Source organism: Zingiber officinale, chromosome 5A (genome assembly GCF_018446385.1).
Source record: "Zingiber officinale cultivar Zhangliang chromosome 5A, Zo_v1.1, whole genome shotgun sequence".
In the NCBI taxonomy this organism is placed as follows: Eukaryota; Viridiplantae; Streptophyta; class Magnoliopsida; order Zingiberales; family Zingiberaceae; genus Zingiber; species Zingiber officinale.
Genome location: NC_055994.1, coordinates 99,863,715 through 99,888,146, shown reverse-complemented (window position 1 = coordinate 99,888,146; position 24,432 = coordinate 99,863,715). Strand labels below are relative to the sequence as shown.

The following is a 24,432-nucleotide window of genomic DNA, read 5'->3' as shown; positions in this document are numbered from 1 at the left end:
ATGAGCATTCGATACTAATGAAGGGTATGAGACCTTCATTTGGGTTATTGGACCTTGTTAATGCTCAAGGGCGAGCATTGATGATAATGAAGGGTATGGGACCTTCATTATCGTGTTGATTACAACGAGTGAAGTTGTGAACAATAATGAGCAACTCTTCAGGGGGAGAGTCTCAAAGGGGAGAGTCTTCAACAAGTGAATTTGTTGATGTGTTCCCAAAGATGAGGCATGTAGGGATTTGATGTGTGCCAATAGGGGGAGAATAAAAGGGTTTAAGTTAGGCCTTCATTATCTAAGAGGGAGTTTGCCCTCTTAGGGGGAGAATGTAGGGTTTAACTTACGTCTTCATTACCTAGTGACATAAAGGGAGTTGAGGCTATGGGATTAGCCTAACTTAAATGTGGTATTGTCAAACATCAAAAAGGGAGAGATTGTTGGTGTAATATTCCCCAGGTCAAGGTTGACCTAGTTTGACTGAGCTTGAATTGGGTCAAGCTCGAGTCTTAATGTTTATGTTTTGATGGTTTTACAATACATGTAGACAACACATGGAGATTGCAGGTGCGATTATTCATGTGTGGAGATTGTGAAGGAGAGTCAAGTAAATCAAGGTTGACTGGGAAATCCTGGTGAGTGAAGCCAGGTGAAAATCCTGGTGAGTGAAGCCAGGCAGAAGGAAAGTCCTAGTGAGTGAAGCCAGACAAATGGGAAATCCTGGTGAGTGAAGAAGTGAAAGACCAGGTGAGTGAAGCCAGACAGAAGAAAAATCCTGGTAAGTGAAGCCAGGTGAAAATCCTAGTGAGTGAAGCTAGGTGAAAGACCTGGTGAGTGAAGCCAAGCAGAAGGGAAGTCCTGGTGAGTGAAGCCAGGCAGAGGAAAATCCTGGTGAGTGAAGCCATGTGAAAATCCTAGTGAGTGAAGCTAGGTGAAAGACCTGGTGAGTGAAGCCAGACAGAAGAGAAGACCTAGTGAGTGAAGCTAGGCAGTTGAAAGACCTAGTGAATGAAGCTAGGCAGTTGAAAGTCTTGGTGAGTGAAGTCAGGCAAATGGAAAGTTCTGGTGAGTGAAGCCAGACAAATGGGAAGTCCTGGTGAGTTAAACCAGGCACGAGAAATCCAGATGGATCAAGACTGATCAGACATCTGGTGTTGGGAAGTCCAAGTAGGTCAAAGGGATTGACCGGATACTTGACACGTAGAAATCCAGATGGGTCAAGGTTGACCAGACATCTAGTAGAAGTTCAAGTGGGTCAAAGGATTGACCGGACACTTGGTGAGCGAGTTCTAGCAGGTCAAGGGTGACCAGATACTAGGCATGATGTACCAACAGGTCAAGGTTGACCGGATGTTGGTTTTGGGGGCTTGGGACTTGGTTTTGGGCAAAAATCAGCAGTTGGATCGATCAGCCGATCGATTGGCTGAAGCTCAATCGATCGGCCGATCAATTGGGGAGTCCCCGCGAGAAGCCTTCATCCCAATCGATCAGTGGATCGATTGGGAGGCAGTCGCGAGCGCACAGAAGCCTGCTGGATCGATCGGGTGATCAATCCAGAGGTCTCAATCGATCAGTGGATCGATTGGGAAGCTGCGATTTGTCGCGATAAGCCATGGATCGATCGACTGATCGATCCAGGTAAATTCCCAGAGCACAGAGGCGCTCTGGATCGATCAGTTGATCGATCCAAAGCCTCCCCGATCGATTGGGAGCAATCCAATCGATCGGGATCCGACCGTTGGCGCTGGATAAAGCCGTTGGCGTGCGATTCCTTCAGCATAACTTGCACTGTTCATCTCCGATCTTCTCAGTAGCTTCTCCACAGCGTGTTCCACTCTCACCACCAGTTCTTGAAGGATCTTGGAGAGACATCCAAGTCAAGAGGCGTGACTACAACAAGAGGAAGAAGCTAGGGTTAGGGTTTTCACTGCATATCTTGTAAGATATTTCTTGTATTTGTCTTCCCTTGCTTTCTTGTTGTATTGAGAGTATTGTAGGGCTTCTCCGCCTTCGGTAGTTACCGTAAAGGAGTGTTTTTATTAGTAGAGGGTGCTTGAGTGTGTGGATCCTTGGATTAGTCATCTCTTGTGAGGTGGATACCAAGTAAGTCCTTTTTGTTAGCGTTGTATGTTTTGTTTCTTGTATTTCCGCCTCATATTTTTGAAGAAACAAGCAACGCCGACCACGAGCACACGACGAGCTATTCACCCCCCCTCTAGCTACATTTCGGTCCCAACATAAACAGTGTCTCTATTTTTATTTACAGCTATAAGTTTATAACCGTTATCACTGACGAAGCGAGCTCGGATGATCTATCCGGACTATGGTCTATATAGACCCAAACACCCAAGCTACCTTCCACTATTGTTCTCTATTTTTTCCTTTTTCCATAAAAAAATCAAACTTTTTTCTTCTTTTGAGTGTCGTTGATCCCCGGGCTATAGCTCGGATACTACATCACTTGTCTCCGCCATTGACCGTTATGATCTTTTAACTATGATTATAATAGATACAAGATGGTAAATTGTATAATACAATATTAACTGTGTTGATCATAAATAAAATACTAATTATAATTTGTAGTTATTATAATATAATATTGACCAACTTAACTAATATTGATTAATATTAATCAGATATAAAGTTTGTGATAATTATATAAGTACTATATTATAATATTATTAGTATTGATAATAGTTAAAATGTTATTATAATATAATATTAATGACTATAATTGTTAAAATACAATATTATATCAAAATTGAAATATTTATATTATAGTGATATGAAATTATAATTACTATATGGGGTAGACGCTATAAATTCGTAATTGCTATAACAATATCAAAAGCAGAAATAATTTTGAGGAAAAAATATTAAGATAAGATATGGAAGGTAGACATTAAAAAAGGGCATGAAAATTCCGTAGTGGTCTTCCATAACTCTTTTCTTTCTCGATTTTGTTTCTAAAAATGTCCTTAATTTTCACCAAATTTCATTGGTCATCAAAGTCAATTGAACTTCATCATAACAACAGAACATTTTCTCCAAGAAAAATGAAATTGCGGTTAATTAAAGATTACATATAGCATCTGAAAGAAGTGTGAATAATGTACTTTACAGATCAACACAAAGCTCTCAGCCTAAGGAAATCAACTTTGTTTCTTCTGAGGAAAAGCCAACTCTTAGAACACTTATGCTGCAGCTCTTCTTTCCCACACAATTCTGACATGGCATCTGCGATGTTCTCAGCAATTTACTCCTAAATTGAGTCCATGCTCCATTTTGTCATACGATCGAAGAGGATTGGACAAAATCCACCATGCCAACGTTTCTTATTGTGCACTTTTCATAGAGCAGCACATACAGCTCCTGAGAAGAAGAATATATAAATTGTAGAAAAATATAGTCAAATAGTTAACTGTTTGATTTTGTTAACTACATGCTTCTGCTTTGCATGAATTAATATGTACACATGAACCGCGATGTCAATGTTATTATGCACGATTGGGGCGACAGTACAAATGAGTTAGTATCTCAATTTGAGTGAGGCCAGTCTGCTTTGTTTCATGTCTGAAGGCTGAAGTTTACTGAATACATTGAGCAAGAAATTTGATCATAGGATGACGTTTAGGAAAAATAGGTTTGGATTTACGAGCCAACCTGATGATCACTTGGAGCAGCATAATTTTCCCTCATTAACTTGCTTCACGTTAAGACCAAATCATCCATGATCCAATACTAACATCGTCATGTGCATATGTGCGAAGAATAGCCCTATGGCACCGAGAAGTGATTGCATCCATAATGAATTACATATTCCCCTATTGCAGGCAAACCATCGCCTAACTCGTCACTTGGAATAAGAAAACAAACCTGTTAATGGAAATAAACTGTGCTAGAGCTCTAGAAACCACAAACATTTCTCCAGAAGCGTGCCTGTGTCAGCGTTAAGGATTTTGATTACACTAAATATCTTATTCTAAGGGAGAACAAGTTTATATTCGTGATGTGTAAGTATGAATTGAAATGACATCCATATTTGATCATGGAATGATCTATTAGTTAAAATAAAAATTCAGGACAAAAAATCTTGACAGCACAAGGATCTCCTACTTGCTTGCCATGTCAATGGATATGAGCTGTACTGCACCTTTCCATCAATGAATGTCACTATGTATTGCAGTGAGCTAGCAGTGGTTAAAATTATGGCATGTTGTGTTCAGAATGAGAAGAAACATGACAATAGCATAGGACTAGACTCCGAGACCATATTATAAATGCACAGCCGGCAATAATCTCCCTACATAATGACCTGACCTTAGCTTGTAGCTGATATATTGATTATAACTCTCTTACAGAACCCCGGTTTGTAAAGGATATTAGCTAGCATTTGGATGGAACAAACTGTGAGTCTGACTAAAAAACTAGATTTTTATAAAGTCTTGTGACTCAAATGAACAAACAGATTATACAAATACATAAGAAACATAAGCTTATGTCTGTTTCAAGCTCGATAGTACTTCATGGGTATATCCAACTTTTCATTGGTCCATGAGTCATTTTTGTCATTGTTCACTAACTGTTCATATATCTGTGCTGTTATTTTAACTTTTAATGGTAAAAGAAAGTAATTAAGCTCCTTGATTGGTATCTTCCTAGCCAATATTTTTGCATAAGCTACTCATACGAAACAGGAAAGATGAGCAGCGACCACTCTTGGAGAAGAGGAAAACTCAAAAATTATCTTCACTTTTAGTCCTACATTTTGAATTTTGATTTCCATCCTTTCTATATACACGTCTTTGTTTCTACACTCCTTAGAAAGCTTTACCAGTGGGATCTTGATAGGTAGGCACTCCAATGGGTCCACATAATTATAATCTTACTATTTAATTAAGAATCTGGATCTTTTAATAATCAACTCTTAATTGATTTGGTAAAACCCAAAATTAAGTTCCGTTAATATCCTTTTTTCTTTTTCACACCAGAAATAATTCAAGGTTTATTAATAATTTCAACTTCTTATCCTTCTCAAATCACAGGCGCATAACCTAATTTATACTATTTGCATCGCTTCTTCTCGCTGCCTCAATTTTCATCGGTTCTTCATCGTTCTCTCCTCCCCTCTCCCTATCCAATTTTTACTATAGCTTTCTCTTTCTTATTCTTTTTATATGACAACACATCAATCCACCTGTTTTGGCTCTTCTGCATATCAACACAGCTGCATCAATTCATTTGTATTTCATCAATTCTTCTGGAAAAATCACAACCACATCTATCCATCTCTGTATCTCATCGGTTCTTCAGGTGATATAAGACATTCTCGCTACATAACTTGAGGTATGATTCATAACCTAATTTCTACTTTATTTTCGGATTAAGATTTTTATAGAATAAATCATACTAACATTGAATAATGTTGTTTAATTACTTGATAGTAAATATTCATTTTATATCATTTACGCGTATATTCATGCATTATATTGCACACGCAACGCATGAGCACCATGGCTAGTTATATTTAATTATCTTATCTTGGGCATTTGATCTATAGATACTTTTTATAATTTTATTTCTTTTTTAATTTTTTTATACAACTTATAAGATTAAGCCTTAGCTTGTCTCCAACTTCAACCTTCTCCTCTTGCCTTTTGTTTTTTATAAAAATGTGCAATTATATTGATTTAATGCTTTAAGAGAATAAAATTATTAGTTTTGCTGCAACAGAACTAATAAACACCATCAAAGTTATGGAGTAAATTTATTTGCAAACTCACATTCCTTTCCCAACAGAGCATTCTGGGAAACTATTAGTTAAAAGTACATGCAGCTGATCATAATCATTAATCAAAAAGTTGATAGCCACAATTAGAATCACAGAAAGAAATAATTCCTTCTTTTTCATCAAACACAATGTAACATGATACACCTAACAGTATTAATTCAATGAGCACTTACAATTTTCCATCACCAAACTTCCACCACTCTGGTTCAAACCACATTTGATTCCTGAATATAGTATTAGGAATCAATAAACATAATTGAGCTAACTTTCTACACAACAAGACTATGACGTTTATTAATACTCACTTGTCAGAGAAAACTTCGCCAGATTTCATACACCCAATGTATGCACGATGTTTGTCCAAGTGAGTTGCAAGCATTGTGCCCAAAGCATCTAAGAAAAGCACCAGACAATCACTAATCAAATAAATTATTATCACACAAGGATACAGGTTAATGGAGAAGTTAGAAAAAACACACACACAAAAACAATTTTGACAGGTTAGGGAGTTTATCTTTCTCAGGATAGAGAAACTGGTGAGGGTGCTAGCACAGAAAGAAAAAGGACAGAGGAAATGCAAAAGCATGGGTCGAGAGCATTGAGAGTAGATGATGAAGTAGATGTTTTTGTTGGTTACAATAAAATGAATGACAAGTTGAAAAATATAGTCGGTAAAGGGGCATTGAGAGTGGAAATTTTTTAAAAAGCTGGTGGTATCAACCTGTGAGTCTTAGCAAGAAGATCAATGACCTTAGGGAGGAAATTAGTATTTGTGCCATTGCACTTGCACGCTATAATGAGATTGTTGAGAAGGAGATAAACAAGGTTGGAGTCCCTGAAAACAAGTATACTTTCAACAATACTATCTGAGCCATAGTAAAGATAAATTGAAGAGTTTCATGTTATGGTGAGTTGAGAAGAGACTACCATATATCAAGATGATGTTGTTGCGTTGACTGGACTTGTATTTCAAACATAGCCACATAGGTTGTTATCAATACATTGTTGCTATCAAACATTTGTTATTTCAAACACTTGTTCATATTAAGAAATACTTGATTCTAGTTATTTGCAATAGTTTAAGAAGATATTGACTGGTGATATAGTCCTATATCTTGGTGTTTGTGTCTATGATCCATGAAGATAATGTTCTATAACTGAAATATATGAGTGGTGGAAGCACTCATACACCCTATTCATTATGGTTAATAATAGGATAAATGGTGACATATGGCGCTAAGATATCTCCAGTTAGAATGAGGAAGAAAAATTGAATGCAAGAGAAGAGAAAGATTTTATCATATAAGAGGGAACACATGGGAAGCATATTGGAGCTCCTTCTTTCCGTCCAAGTAATAAGCGGAAGGGATTTAAATTTACAGATAGGTATTTTAGACATTTATTTCTTTTTACCCTCCGTGTCAAAGTGTTCAGTAGAAGAGATTGAAAGTAACGCATCCTTTCTCTCCCAATATACCAAGTGATCAAGTTTTGAAATCCCTTCTGTCTTCTCCCTTTGACTCCCGCTCCACCTCCATCCCCTCTGATTCCCTCCCCTCCGAGTAGTCATAGGCTAAAAGAATTTTCACCAAGAGGATCACTTGAGCGCTGAACATACTTGTCTTGGTTTAAAGATATTATTACAATGGAACATAGAACTGTTATTCAAGCATCAATCTTAACACGCAAGAAAAGCAGTGGGAAGATCCCAGAGCCAAGACTTGAATTAACCAAAGCAAAATATTTATGAGTCATTAACTTTAGCATAGAACTCGGCATCCCATGCATATGCTACATGAACAAAAAACAGTTGTCTTTTTTGGCTGCTCATCATTAGCTTCCACATGATTATCCTATAGAAAAGAATAAATTGTTTAATCATTCAAATATGAAGATGTGATGTCATCTTATTTATATGCTAAAATATTGTTCTGTGAGAAAATGTTTACACATGAAAGATTGAGAAAAGTACTATCAGGAACCATAACTTTGAATAGCTCAGAACATCACAGATCAAAATACGACATCATAGGACACTGTTAATAAGCATAATCAATACCGAATACACAATTTTACAGTGACAAAACCAAATCCCACGTAATACTGAGGAAGGTGACACTGCACGTGGGAGTTTGTGTGCCTCCATAGGCGACCTCACAAGAGAGAAGAGATTTGAAGAAAACCAGTTTCTATATTAAAACTTGAAGAACACAATGGTTGGGGATCTCTTTATAGACTCTATATTATCCTTGACTCCTACAAATTAGTTTACTAGGTTTGATAGAAGTGGTAAAATAAAATTAACAAGATTTACAGGTTTCTAAAATTCTATATTATTGATAAAATTAAATATGCATCAACAGACATTAGGTTAGAAGACCAAAGGAAGAGAAACAAGGGCCAGCCAATATTTATAGATATTATGAAATCCCAATCTTTTCTTGAAATCATAAGTGCAGATTTAGCCAAGCGCTGATAGCTTTATGTCACAGTCAAGCAAATTTCTTCAAAGTTGTATCATATGGCCAAGAAAAAGGAGCTATTTTCCTTCTCATTCTTTGCAAGATCAATCTCATGTAACTGAGTACCATGTAGCATATATTTTGTTAGCATAGGTTACAAAAAAACTGATATCAGGAAATAAGAAAAAAGAAGGGAATTTGAGTTTCATTTTCAACAGTGTAGACAATTTCTTTTTCGAAGCAGCAGCAGCAGCAGCAGCAGCAGCAACCACCAAGTCTTATCCCACTAGATGGGGTTTGCTATATGGATCTTTTTTCCATTGAGCTCTATCTCCTACTATATCATCATTTATACTTAAATAAATTTTATCTTATTTTATTATTACTAAGCAAGTCTTTTTTGGTCCCCTCATCCTCGTTTGTTATGAGTGTTTGTCATAGGTTCACATCGCCTAACTGGAACATTTATTAGTCATCTAAGTACATGCCCGAACCATCGTAAGCGTGTCGCTTTCTCCCTCAATAGATGCAACTCCGACTTCCTCTTGAATACTCTCATTTCTTATTTTGTTCAACATTGTATGTCCAAATACCCACCTTAACATCCTCATCTCTGCAACTCTCATCTTTTGCTCATGTACTCGAGTCATAACCCAACATTCAGCTCCATAAAACATAACAGGTTTAACTGCAGTTTTGTGGAGTTTTAGAGGTATGCTTGTATTCTATGTAAGACATCTCTTTCAATCCCTCAATTGTTTTGCAACAATGATACTAAATATTCGGGCAACTTATCATCTCCTATTTTAACAATTATCGCATTACATTTAATATTGCTAAACTTAAATTCCATATATTCTGTCTTTATTCTACTAAGCCTAAAACATTTCCCTTCTAGTGTTTCCAGCCAAGATTCTAGTTTAGCATTTACTCTTTCACGTGTTTCATCTACCAAAACAATATCATCTGTAAACAACATATACCACAATACTGTGTGTTGAATGTGTGTAGTGAGTTAATCCATAATTAGTGTAAAAAGATATGGACTTAGAGTTGATCCTTGATATAACTCTATCTTTATTTGAAATGCTTCAATTACTCCGCCTGAAGTCTTTAGTTTGGTCGTTATATCGTCGTACATATTCTTAATTAGTTCAATATATGTTACGCTAACACCTCTCTTTTCTAGAATTATCCATATAATTTCTCTTGGACTCTATCATAAGTTTTTTCTAAGTCAATGAATATCATGTGTAGATCTTGTTTTTACTCCCAATATTTTTCAATTAGTTGTCTAAGAAGATGTATAGCTTCTATTGTCGACCGCATGAACCCAAATTGATTTTCGGTCACCATAGTCTCCTTCCTTAATCTTTTTTCTATTACTTTTTCCCAAAGTTTCATAGTATGACTCATTAGTTTAATACTCTTATAGTTTGCACAATTTTGTATGTCTCCCTTATTCTTATATAAGGGAACTAGAGTACTTACCCTCGATCAGACATTTTTTCGTTTTAATATCATGTCAAATAATTTTATAAGTCATTCAATATCTTATTTCCCTAGACACTTCCACACTTTTATTGAAATATCATCTGGGCCAATGGCTTTTCCATTATGCATCCCATTTAAAACTTGTTCTACTTCTAAAATTTGAATTCTACAATAAAAATTTAAATTTCTATAATCATTTGATCTACTTAAATTACCTAAGTTAAGTGGTCACCTAAATCTTCATTAAAAAGTTGATAAAAATGCCTCTTATTCAAGGCTGTGCAAATCCTTCATTCCGAGGCTTCTACTCATGGGAAGATGCATTTGCTTCAGCTAAATCATTCATTGGGCCTAATTTCTTTATTAATACCCTACTAAAAACAGGAGGAAAAACACCTATGGAACAGAACAACTAGAGAAAACCAAAGAAACAGCTGAAAATACATATGCACAGGCTATTACAACTTCTCCAAACAATACTGAACCTCGAGTACATAGGCTCAATTATTTAACATTAGGACAATTAAGAACCAACACTACAGCCACGTCCACACAAAGACATTCAGAAGCAGTTTTGTTGGGCCTTCCCAACACTATTCTCAATGATATTTCTATATATATAAGACACATGGCAGAAGACTCTACTTTTCAAATCTTTGCTGAATTATACGAAGCTTTAAAGATTTTTCACCAACAGAAGGTCCCAAAAGGGATGACAATCATTTATGAAGGAGAAAGCATCCCCAAACTTAAATGCCACAAACTTGTGAAACTTCAGAAAAATACAGATGTCAATGCAATCTCTTATACTCTTTTCAAAAAGTACATATAAACATGGATACATATGAACCATCAATAATTAAAGGAAGAGCAATTACTCCATTCCTCTTAATAGACTATGGCTTACTATACAAACTATGGGTACATGACCCAGATTCCCTTCAGGGCTTTCCAAAGAAATTTGGACAAATCATCTCTTTAGCTCTAGAAGAAGAAGAAGAAGAAGAAACATTTGTCATCTGTACTCTAGAAAGTTCACCTCGAGAATGGGTCAGCTTAAAAATAGAGTCTGCTCGGCACCTCATTAAAATTGATATTGACGAAGTCAATGACTGACAACCAGAATTTGATGACTATACTTCTGATTTTGACATAGAGTGGGAAGCTTTCTCACCTTTACCAAATCAACCAAACATTGGAGAGCTTCAGTTCAAGGAGCTAAGTGGTTATGGGATAAACTAGAAGACCCAAATGAGTACCTCCTAGCCAAACAAACATACATAGAGAAAATATACTGGCCTAGAGACATGGGTACCAAATTCTTTCCCGTCTCTTTTATAACACAGCATTTAACCTTACTCCAACACTACCAAAGGAAGGGTGACAGATGGGCCATAAACGACTAGCAAGTTCTGCTTATCCTCTCGAGCATACCAAGCAAGGTATGAAATGTCGTTCCGTGCTGCTCGGCACAGACGGTTTTTACCGTTCCGTCGGGCGGCCGAAACCGGCACAGGAGGCGCCCCCATCTCGGCGGCACCGGAGGAGCCGCGGGACGCCTCCGGCGGCGTCCTGCAACGCCTTCGGCACAGAAGGCGTCGCCGAAAGCGTCTGGCGACCCTGCCGGAGGCGTCCGACAACGCTTCCGACGCCGTCGAATGCTCTCGCGGGATCGCGGGCGATGATCGTGAGCGATCCCATGTCCGCCGGGTTTTTTTCTTTTCAATAATTATTTATTTTATTTAATTAATTTAAGCAATTCCTAAGGAGGATGTATGATATTTCGAAGAGGCTTTTATAAACCCTAATTAAATTATCTCAATAAAATATATAAAAAAATATATTTAAAATTAAAATAAATTTAATAAATTTTATTAATTAATATTCTGAAAAATAATGTTTTAAATTTCATTTAAAAATTTAAAAGATATAATAATTCTTATTTATATTCAAATATATTTTTTATTATTTTAAATTTCATTTAAATTTATAAATTCTTTAAAAATTCTAAAAAAATTTAAAAAATTCTAATATATTATATTTATATTCTGATATTTTTTTATTTTAAATTTTTTACTTGATATTTTTTTACTATTTAAAATATATATTATTTAATTAATAATTAATTAAATGAATAAATAGTTAATTTATATAATTATAAAGTAATCTCTTGTATTAATTTATATACTTATTATTATTACAGATACTTCCATTTTAATTTGAATTATTGATATATCAATTCTATTTTAAAAAAACTATTTTTAATTATTTTTTCTAATAATATCAAATTATTTAATAATTGAGAATTTATAATAAATCAATATACAACTTATTTTTATATACACTATAAATATATTTATCTTATAATTACTATATATAAATAAAAAAAATACTGAAACTGTATTGGCACGGCACGATACGACACCGTATCGTTCCGGTCTAAGACCGAAACCTCGGCACGGGTCAAAATTTTAAACTTTGATACCAAGCATTATCGCAACAATATACAACCCAAGAACAATATGCAGCTCAAGATACATCTACAGCTGGACATGAGGCCCAAAATTCTGTCCAAAGATCTTCAATCCAATTCCAAGACGCCCAAGGAACTAATTCTACTCCATCATTGGATTTTGTCAGCTAACAAAAACTTAGTCAACATAATGTAATCATAGGGACCCACACTATTATCTGTCTCAACTCCACTACTCTCATGGAATCGTCCTTCTCTACTTTACAATTATTCCTTCTCATCCTCAAAGAATATTTTTCTCTTTTAATCAGGCCACAACTCCACTACTCTCAGTGGAATCGCCCTTCTCTACTTTACCGTTATTCCTTCTCATCCTCAAAGAATCTTTTCCTCCTTTAACCAGGCCATGCTATGCGCTCACGGATGACATTGGTTCCTTCTCCACTAAGGAACATCTTCCTCTCTCCCTCTTCTATAAAAGCCCTCTCCAATGCTCAGCAAGCCCCCTCTCCCCCCTTAAGCAAGCAAGCGTCAAGCAAACCTCCAATCCAGTCTGTAAGTTTGAGTTTTTCCTTTCATTCATGCATGTAAGCAGTCTCAATCTATGAATATTTCTCTCAGCCTTGTTCATCTTTGATTTGTTGGTAATTTCTATGTTTATTTGTCTGTGTATGCTTGAGAATATCGCTGCTATGAAAGCTTAAATAGAGTAGTATATTTCTTCCGTTATTTTTCCTTCCTTGCTCAGTCCTTATCTAAGTACCCGTACGAGAATTCTTGCGTAAAAACGATGCAGACTATCTAAGATTAGAGGGGCAGCCCCTCCCACACCAATATAGATGTCGGGGTTGCAAGTATAATTTTTCTCTACAGGTGAGGCTCACTGGAAGGAAGAAAATAGAAGAAGAAAACATAATCCATTCTAGTGTTCACAATTTCACAATTACTAAAAACTTACTGTTCACTTTTTACTGTTCGCAATTACTAAAAATTATTTACTATTCACAATTAAATTAGAAAAACAATAGTAGAAAATTGTACTATTATTTTTCTAATTTAATTGTAAACAGTAAGTAATTTTTAATAATTGTGAACAATAAAAAGTGAACAGTAAGCTTTCAATAATTGTGAAATTGTGAATAGTAGAGTGAGTTATGTTTTCTTTTTCTGTTTCCTTCCTTCTAGTGAGCCTCACTTGTAGAGAAAAAGTATACTTGCAACCCAACGTCTCTATTGGTGTGTGAGGGACTGATCCTCTAACCTTAGATAGTCTGCACAAGTTTTATGCAATAATTCTCATATAGTTACTGTTCATCCTAGATAAGGACTGAGGAAGGGAAAATAATGGAACGGAAGAAATATGTCACTCTATTTAAGCTTTACGGTATTCACATACATACACATAGACAAAGAAACATAGAAATTACCAACAAACCAAAGACGAACAAGGCTAATAGAAATATTCACAGACTGAGACTGCTTACATGCATGAATGAAAGGAAAGACTCAAGCTTACAGATTGGATTGAAAAACTAGAGGTTTGCTTAACGCTTGATGGGGGGGTATTGGAGAAGGAACCGATGTCACCCGTGGGTGCATAGCGTGGCCTGGGTAAAGTAGGAAAAGATTTTTTGAGGATGAGAAGGAATAGCTAAAAAGTAGAGAAGGACGATTCCACTAAGAGTAGTGGAGTTGTGGCCTGGTTAAAGGAGGAAAAGTTTCTTTGAGAATGAGAAGGAATAGTTGTAAAGTAGAGGAGGACGATTCCACTGAGAGTAGTGGAGTTGAGAAAGACAATAGAGTGGGTCCCTATGATTCCATCATGTTGGCTAAGTTTTGTTCGCTGACAGAATCCAATGATAGAGTAGAATTAGTTTCTTTGGCGTCTTGGAATTGGGCTAGAGATCTTTGGGCAGAACTTTGGGTCTTATGTCCGGCTGTAGATGTATCTTGAGCTACATATTATTCCCGGGATGTATATTGTTGCGACCTGGCTAAGGATGTTTGGTATGCTAAGGAGGAGAGAGCAGAACTTGTTGGTCGTTTAGTGGCTCATCTGTCACCCTTCCTTTGGTAGTATTGGAGTAAGGTTGAATGTTGTGTTGTAAAAGAGAAAGGAAAGAATCTGGTACCCATATCTCTAGGCCAGTATATTTTCTTCGGCTAGGAGGTACTCATTTGGATCTTCTAGTTTATCCCATGACCACTTAACTCCTTGAACTAAAGCTCTCCAATGTTTAGTTGATTTAGTAAAGGCGAGAAAGCTTCCCACTCTATGTCAAAATCAAAAATATAGTCATCAAACTCTGGTTGTCGGCCATTGAGTTTGTCAATGTCAATTTTAATGAGGTGCCGAGCAGGCTCTATTTTTAAGCCGACCCATTCTAGAGGTGAAATTTCTAGAGTACAGATGACAAATGTTTCTTCTTCTTCTAGAGCTAAAGAGATGATTTGTGCAAGTTTCTTTAGAAAGCCCTGGAGGGAGTCTGGATCATGTACCCATAGTTTGTATAGCAAGCCATAGTCCATTAAGAGTAATGGAGTAATTACTCTTCCTTTAATTGTTGGTGGTTCATATGTATCCATGTTTATATGTACTTTTGAAAGAGTATAAGAGGTTGCATTGACACCTGTATTTTTCTGAAGTTTCACAAGTTTTGTTATGTTTATGGCATTTAAGTTTGGGGTTGCTTTCTCCATAAATGATTGTCATCCCTTTTAGGATCTTCTGTCGGTGAAAAATCTTTAAAGCTTCGTATAATTCAACAAAGATTTGAATAGTAGAGTCTTTTGCCAGGTGTCTCATATATAAAGAGATATCATCGGGAATAGTGTTGGGAAGGCCCAACAAAATTGCTTCTGAATGCCTTTGTGAGGATGTGGCTGCAGCGTTGGTTCTTAATTGCTCCAATGTTAAATAATTGGGCCTATGTACCCGAGATTCAGTATTGTTTGGAGAAGATGTAATAGCTTGTGCATATGTCTTTTCAGCTGTTTCTTGGGCTTTCTCTGGTTGTTATGTTTCCATAGATGTTTTTCCTCCTATTTTTAGTAGGATACTAATAAAGAAATTAGGCCCAATGATTGTTTTCTCTTGATTAAAATGAAAGTGTTCTTCATAACGAGTAAATTGTTGAAGTTCTTAATTTCCAAATCGCATGATTTTCATTGTAAAAGTATTGACTTTCTTTTGTTTATCCATGTCTGCAAGAAGTATATCAAAGTTTATTGTAATAATCGAGATAATGTATCTCTTAAGAAATTGTTACTTCCTTTAATGTGTTCCTATTGGATGGTTAAACCTTTATTAATAATGGTATCTATAAATTTTAACCATCTTTTAATACTAAGGTCTTTTCTAAGGCTCTTTGTTTGTTGACTAAATTTTACTATAGTTTTCTATTCTGACTGTAATCTCTTGTTGGCTACAAATAAAAAGTCTGAAAGTATCAAGATAGTAAATTACAACTAAAATTTCATAGTCTAAAGAAGTTGGCCGACCTTTTTCTTTGTATTGGCCTGAAGCGTATCTGCATAGTTTATCTATATTTTTAGTGTCATGTTTATTAGATTTTCTGTAGAGGACTCCTCCCCATCCTATTTCACAACCATCTGTTTCTATAATCAGATAATCTGAATCAAGTGGTAGCGTTAATTCATGTAGTTTTCTTACAATGTCTTTTATTTGTCTGACTAGATCTAAATTTTGTTGGTTAAAATATTTTTGTCCTCTTTGTGATGTTTTATTGTACAAAGGTTCACTGATTTTTCCTAAATCCTTTAGATATTGTCTAGCATAATTTAAAAGACCTAAAAAAGGTCTAAGGGTTTTCGTATCCTCCATCTTATAAGGAAAATTTTGGATTTTGGTAGTAATATGTGATTGTAGAGATATTTTCCCTTATATGATTTCTGCTCCTAGGAATTCTATATGTTTTACAGCCAGATTCATTTTGCTTCGGGAATAATTAATTCGTAAGTTTCAAATAAGTTAAAGATAAGATGTATATGTGCATAATGTTTTTCTTTTGTTTTGGAGAATACTAATACATCATCTATATACATGCATCATGCATGTATAGTTGGCTACATTTCTAAATATATTATCCATTCTTCTTTGGAAGATTTATGATACTACTTTTAAACCAAATGACATTACTAGCCATTCAAAATATCCTTCGAGACAGGAGAAAGCAATCCATTCTACAAAGTTTGGATGCACTTGCCAAAATCCAGAAATCATGTCAAACTTGAAATACCACTTTGAGTCTTGTATTTTATTCAATAACTGATCTTTGTCTGGAATTTTTTATCTATCTTATTGACAATTGTCATTAAGTCTTTTATAATTGAATATCATTCGGGATTGCCCTCTCTTGTGTTCAGCTATTTTGTTTACTATGAAAGTTGGACTCCTATGTCTAGAGGTAGAGTGTTGAATAGCTCTGAGTTTTAGGGGTTGTTGAATATGAGTTTTGCATTTTTCTGTTTCTCAGTTTGTATATTGTAAGTTCTGTGCTTTTATGATTAAATCTGGGTTTATTATTGATAAGTGACAGTATATCTTATCTCTACCCCAATAGTTGGTAGGGTTGTCTCCTATAATTTCTAGTTTTTCTACTTTAGAAACTATATCATCTAAATTTGCTTGTGTTGAGATAAGCTGGAATAATGTTGTCGATGTTAAAAAAATCTTTTGGTAGTTCTAGAGAACTAAAGAGATCTTTGTTATGTAATTCTTCCATTAAGTCATCAGAAAGGCTATTTTCTTGAAATTCTTGGAGATCTAAGTCATTGGAAATGAGTTGTCTGTATATTAGGCAAGAGCCTCTACAAGTAATTTGGTCTTTACAGTTTGCTTCTTAGTGTACCTTGGGTTGTACTATTTTAGATGGAGGTAGTACTGATAGAGTTAGAATATTTTGAGGGGAAACACCATGCTTTTGTACCGATGCCAAATAGTCGGAGACAATAGGGGATACAATAGGAGTAGAGAGAAAAAGGGCATAATCCTGGGTGAAAAGAAGGGCACGGTCCGATTGGACAAGAAAGTTGAGTCCAAGAATTAAGTGGATATCGAAGTGTAGTAAAGGTTCTATCTAGAGTTTGGATAGTGACAAGGGTGGACTGAAAGTGTCACAGTTATTGTAAAAATGAAGGTGTATGTTTATAACAAACTTTGTACTGGTTAGAGTTTGACCATCAAATTGGGTACTCATCATAGGATGAGTAGTAGTTTTGATGAATGTAGGAGCTAAGATTGCTAAAAGGGTCTTCTCATCTATTGTGGAATGTGGAGTTAGTAGCTCCACCATCTAAAAAGACATGAAGAGTAAATTCATGGCCATGGATGTTGGCCAGGCAGCGGACACGAATGTCCATGGTGCGACCAATATTACAAACACTAGGTGTTTTAATAAAGACCATGTCTAAGTCCTGTTGAAGTTCAGAGATGACTATCTCTTTTCCTTTATTAGCTTGATGAGACTTAGGTGGCTGGGACATTGGTCTGAGTAGTTTTATTTCATCCTCTAGGTTGTTAAGTTGAGTTTCTAAAACTGCAATTCTTGTTTCGAGAAGTAGGTTTCCCGGGGGTCTTGGAGTTAAGGCATTGGTATGGAAATGCCGAAACTTTATTTTAGGCAAAGTGTGCAGCATTGTTGTCTGCACAAGGTACACCTTCCTCGTTTGTCTATAGAAGGATAGTCTTTTATTTCTCCATCGTTTACTAGTACCCTATTACATTTATCTTTAATACATTTTATTTGAATAAGATTTCTTGTCTTCTTTTCTCTCACTTTAACTATTTTATAAATGTATATTTCCCCTTCTTTTGTATCCAATTTTTGATATAATCGTTCAAAAGTTTCATTCTTTGCTTCATTCACTACTTTTTGTCTCTTTCTTAGCTATTCTATATTTTTTAAAATTTTCCTCATTCTTACAAATATATAATTTCTTATAAGTTGTTCGTTTTTCCTTCATTTTCTCTTATACTTGTAAGTACCCTAGATTGGTTTTGATGTAGTTAATCAAGTCAAGTTAAGTCCTATTATTTTTGATGTCTTGTGTCTAAGTGTGCAAGAGCTTAGGAACACAAGAAGTCGAGCGGAAGACGTAGCGGATGAGAATGATGGCATGGAAAGCGAGTCGACGGGCTTGATGCATCCGAGGGACGAAAAGGTTGGGAAGAGTACACTGAGAAGAAGGCAACCAGAGCGTTCGAGGGACGAGAAGTCAGGGAGGAAGTCTGCTTGAGGAAGGTCGACGTTGGGTTCGGGTGAGCTCAACTCCAAATGGAAGGCGCCCTCGCGCCTTCATGGAAAGCGCCCTCAAAGGAGATAGAAGGCACCCTTACACCTTTATGGAAGGCACCCTTACGCCTTCATGGAAGGTGCCCTTAAGGAAGATTGAAGGCGTCCTCAAGCTGGTTAAAGGCGCCTCCAGTAACTATTAAGCACTTGTTGAATAGGATAAAAACTCCAATGGATAGAGGATAAACTTTATCCTCTTGGAAGCGCCCTGGACCTCTTTAGAGGCACCTCCAAGGGACGAAAACCAACGACCACTTAATACCAGGAGGCTATAAAAAGCCCCCTGGTATTAGGAATTAAACATCACTTGAACAACTTCTGTATTCATTACCTAGATAATATCTGAGAGCTTCAAAGAGTGTAAGAGGCTTCTCCGCCTTCAACGAAGGAGATATTTTTACCTAGGTTGTAACCAAGTAAAAATCCTAGCCTTCTTACTTATTGTTTTTATAAGTTGTTATTTCTTTTATGTTAATTGTTTTTGCTTAATCAAATTGTGCATCCTTATTAAGCAAAAGCAAGAGATATTTCTAACTCTGTTTTAAGGGCTATTCACCCCCTCTAACCGACTTAACGCAGACCAACAATTAGTATTAGAGCTCAATCGCCTCAAAAGGACTAACCGCCAACTGAAGCAACGAGACGATAGTCGGATCTAGCATCTACCCACCAGAGTTCAAGGGGAAATTTGCGTTTTGGAAACGACGAATGGAGGTATTCTTCAAAACAGATTTTAATATTTTATTAACAATTAAATATAGTTTTGAAGCACCTAAGGACAAGAACAGAGAAGAACTAGAAGAGCACTGCTGGACTGAAAAACAGTGCGATGAGTTCATGGCAAATGGCAAAGTCGAGTTTCACCTTTTGAGCGTACTACCAGCTAAGGAACTCGACAAAATCAGCATCTACACTTGTGCAAAAGAACTTTGGAAAAAGTTCTTGAAACTCCATGAAGAGCCAAAAGAATCAGAATTCAACTCTTCAATGGACATCGATTCATCTTCAGAAGAATCCGAGACAGAAGAGAATGTCGAAACTGCACTAATAGCCGAATATCAACCTGAAGATGAGGAAAGCGTTTCGGAAGAGAGCACGATGAAGGGGGAGCCACTTCTGAAGAATGCAACAATAAAGGATAAGAATCAAACTACAAATTATCTGACATGGTAAGTAAGGCATGTCAACTTCCTCTTGATCAATTATACGAGTGCATTAAAATGCTAAGTAGATTCTTATGCAAATTACAAACCAAGTATGTCAACAAAAAAAAGGTTAATACTGACTTAGAAAGTATAATAGATAATGCATGTCTAAAATAAGAATTTGAGAAATTAATAGATGAAAATACAAAATTAAAAGATAAAATAGAAATGTTAGAAAAGGATAATTCATGCTCAAATTTCTTACATGCTCCAAAAAGAAATTTTAAATATCATCGAAGATTTAATTAGTATTTACGAAACCACAGGGTCAAATTACAAAAGTAGATAGAAAATTAATTCTCATAAAATATTTAGTTAATCCAATAGGAAATAATTTATTTTGGATATCAAAATCAAGTTTAGTTCAATAAGTTAATTTCATATGCATGCTACAAAATTAATTTGCTTGATTTATTTTTTTGGTAAAATTAATTATTTCGTTAACTTTCTGGTCATATTTTCTGTTCAAATTTTTGAAAAATGAAAATTTTATCTGTTAGCATACAAATTTTTGAAATTTTTTTTGACCGTTAAAGAATTGTTTATAAATTTTTCAATAAAAATCATATTTTTAAATTAAAATGTTTAATAGATTTTATTTTTGAAAATTTTATTTTCCTATAATAAAACATGATGTTCTCTATCACAACAAAAAATTGACAATTTTTTTACTGTTATTTGAATTTTTACCGAAAATAATATTTTTATTATTAAAAATTATCAAGAATATATTTCTGAAAACTTTAATTTTTCCTGTGGATAAAAATTAAATTTTATATGTGATCCTGTCCGAATCGCTGAATCAACGAACGCTGGGCACGTGGCGCTCTCCAAGCTGCTGACGTAGATCTCCGGCCGGTTGTACGGTGCTCCAGCGAACCTGCACAGAAATCAGGCCGGGAAGGGGTTCCCGGCGACGATCCTCCGACGCTCAAGTCAGGCAAAGCTCGACAACAAAGAAGTGGCTCCAAATATTGTAGAATGCGTACCTCTGGTGAAATGCAAAGCTCCTTATATAGAGTTGGGGAGGAGCTCAGGCACACATACCTAGGCAAACACGTGTCCTCAGCCCATACCCCAGTAAGGGCCTGTCAGCAAGCTTACCTGACACCATACTGCTTCAGTCCAAGCATGTCTTCGATGGGACAGCGGAACCGCTTATCGTCAGATTTGGAGTATGGCCGGATTATAAAGCATGCCCGCTGTCAGAATATGTCCTTTGTCCTTTTCTCCTTACTCCCTGTCGGGCGTCCGGCCGGCCAGCACTTGCCTTACGTCCGGCCGGCCATATATAGTGATCTACTTGGGAGATACTCGGTGATGTGCTTTGTGGAGACTGTTAGCAGTATGCTACCTTATGTCTTCGGCTGAGCGTGTCATCCGCTCAGCCTTACAATCCTGTTCGACGAGCGTCGGAACCCTAACTCCCCGCCGGATGCCTTTGACTCCGCTGGGACCTCGCTCGGCCGACCGGTCTCCTCTTCTCCGGTCGGCCGAGCGTTCTCCTCTTCTCCGGTCGGCCATTCGGCCCTTTGACTTCCACGTGACGTTGACTTCCCTCAGCGGGCCGGGGGGGGGGGGGGGGGGGTCCCCCTTCTTATCGCCGGATCAATTTGTTTAGAAAAATTATCAAAATTTTTAGAAAACAAATTCTATTTTTTTGCCATTTAATTTCAAAAATGAGTATTTCTGCTTAAAAATATTATTCTGGTCAAAATTCATATTTTTTTATTGTGAAATTTTTTACACAAATTTGTTTGTTTTTGGTTGATCATGACAAAAATTTCCAATATTTTTTGACACATTAAAATAATTTTTACATTATTCTTGCCAAAACTTTGGTTTAAATTAATTTAAAATTATTCCTTTTTCAAATTAATTTTGGTAAAAAGACTTATCATTGAAACTTCCGTCTAAACCCCCATGAAAATCTTTCCAAAATTTTTCTATTAATTTTCAAAAAAATTTCCCTTGATTTTTTTTAATGTGATCAAAGGGGAAGAAAAATAAAGAGTTAAGTAACAAGGGAGATTAACTTGAAATACATTGCATGTTTGCATTACTGCAAATTTTTTTGTACTTAAATGTAAATTTACTTTGTACTAAATTGTAAAATTTAATATTTTATTATTTATTTAACCCTAACTTAATTTGGATTGATGCACATCGAAAATGGAGAGATTGTAAATACCCTAGATTGGTTTTGATGTGATCAATCAAGTCAAGTTAAGCCTGATGTCTTGTGTCTAAGTGTGCACGAGCTTAAGAATACAAGAAGTCGAGCGGAAGATATAGCGGACGAGAAGGATAGCACGGGAAGCGAGTCGACGGGATCGATGCATCCGAGGGACGAAGAGGTTGCGAAAGAGTACACCGATGGATAAGAATAACTCAATCGGAGTGTTCGAGGGACGAGATACCGGGGAGGAAGTCTGCTCGAGGAAGGTCGAAGTTGGGTTCAGTGAGCTCAACTCCAGACGGTCGGAGAATCACCCAAAATGAAGAACTAGGAAGAGTTAACTTTTCTTGAAGGTTAACTGGTCAAGCTGACTGATGGAAGGCGCTCTCAAGGAAGATGGCGCCCTCAAAGGAGATGGAAGGCACCCTCGCGTCTTCATGAAAGGCGCCCTCAAACTGGTTGGAGGCGCCCTCAAGCTGGTTGGAGGCGCCTCCAGTAATCGTTAAGCGCCTGTTTGATAGGATAAAAACTCCAACAAATAGAGGATAAACTCTATCCTCTTGGAGGCACCCTGGACCTCTTTGAAGGCGCCTCCAAGCGACGAAAACCAATGACCACTTAATCTCAGGAGGCTATAAAAAGCCCCCTGGTACTAGGGATTAAACCTCACTTGAACAACAACTTCTATATTCATTTTCTAACTGATATTTGAGCTTTTCAAAAAGTGTAAGAGGCTTCTCCGCCTTCAACGAAGGAGATATTTTTAGTAGAGCTTTGCAACTGTCTTAGATTAATAATCACCTAAGTTGTAACCAAGTAAAAATCCTAGCCTTCTTACTTATTATTTTTATAAGTTATTTATTTTATGTTAATTGTTTTTGCTTAATTTAAATTGTGCATCTTTGCTAAGTAAAAGCAAGAGATATTTCTAACTCTGTTTTCAGGGTTATCCACCCCCCTCTAGATGACCTAACGCGGACTAACAATACTTTCTCATTCCACCATCAAGATTCCTAATTTAGTGGTGCATGTCTCTTTGACTCACCGAATACATTCTTAGCTACTATTTTCAACTTTGATACCATCTTATCTCATGTCCTATTAGAATTACCATATATTTCACCTAATGCTTGTACTCCTACCTTCTCCTTAAATATATTTTGTTTCTCATCATTTAACTTCCACCACTTAATTCTAAGAGTCGTATATATTTTCTTTCTATTGATATTATATTTGAAGTGTATATCCATCACTACTAACATATATTGGGTAGTTAAATTTTCTCTAGGGATGATCTTGCAATCTTTACAAATCTTTTTATCCATAAGAAAGTCAATTTACGATTTATTATTCCCACTTTTGAACATGTTTAAGTGTTCTTTTCTTTTCTTAAAAAATATATTAGCTAATATAAGATTATATGTTATCGCAAAATCTAATATAATTTTTCCTTTTTCATTTCTCATTCCAAACCCATGACTCATGTACTGAAACACCCCTAGATTTTTTTATATTATTTTTTTTAACATGTGGATGTCCCGAATCACCATTTGTACTTATAATAATAACATACTCTCGATTTAACTAAGGTACTTACGTAATTCATAACATACAGTGGAAACTAAACTAGAGGGTCTTCGGGTTATATTGCCACTATCTCGAGCTTACTCACTTGTTAATGTCTCCTACCTCATTCGTCTTCTTACCTAAAATAGTTAAAATCTATGAGTCGAAAGACTCAGCACATTCAAACCATACTATGCATTAATTAGTTCCTATATCCATGTATCCTAATGGGAACCGTGCCTATTTAACTCTTTAAGGTATTTTCCTAACATACGCTTACTATAGCATGAATGTAAACATACTGCTTGCAAGGACATACTCATAAACATAAAGGCATAGACATGAGCATGAACATAGGCATAGACATAAATGAACATAAACACGAACATGAGCATAAGCATGAGCATACATAGACATAAACGTGTGCATATATAATCATAAAGGTGGTCATGAGCATAAGGGTATAGGCATGAGTGTGAGCATACATTGCATAAGAGCATAAAGAAGAGACTTTAAGTTTGATAAGGGTGAATATGACACACATGCGTTAACTATCATTTGAGCTCATTCCATTTAATCCATGATCATGAACTGTAGTGGTACAGTCTAGGATATCCTATAATCATACAACTGAAGCCAACATTCCTAGCATTACCGTTCATATTTGGAAGGGCCCTCCCCGGAGCTCATCCCATGGCACCATCTCGTACCGTCACCACACATGCACATATACATCCCATTATCCATACAACAAGAACATACTCATTCATATCATACCTACATGAGAAGCGGTGTTATATTCATTCTATAAACATACATTTCTTGAGAGAGCCGAGATCACTTCATGCTATAGTCATGCATCACCAAAGGAAACCAAGGCAACAACTTCTTATCACAACACCTCGACCCCTTTCCCCTAATTCGTCACAAGATTGAAACCCAAAATCAAAGGAC

General features: G+C 36.2%; 1 long non-coding RNA gene across 3 annotated transcripts in view; it reads right to left on the bottom strand.

Annotated features, from left to right (window-relative positions):
- Positions 1–3,031: 3,031 nt before the first annotated feature.
- The window catches only part of LOC121981219, a 35,149-nt gene continuing 13,748 nt past the window's right edge, over positions 3,032–24,432 (bottom strand). Inside the window, exons 5-10 of one of the 3 annotated variants that reach the window (XR_006111777.1) lie at positions 24,134–24,394; positions 6,091–6,178; positions 5,959–6,009; positions 3,871–3,933; positions 3,658–3,771; positions 3,032–3,366 (exon numbers count right to left, since the gene is read on the bottom strand). This is a non-coding gene — a long non-coding RNA (uncharacterized LOC121981219). The remainder of the gene's footprint in view (positions 3,367–3,657; positions 3,772–3,870; positions 3,934–5,958; positions 6,010–6,090; positions 6,179–24,133; positions 24,395–24,432) is intronic. The other 2 variants (XR_006111775.1, XR_006111776.1) reach the window with 2 other exon arrangements.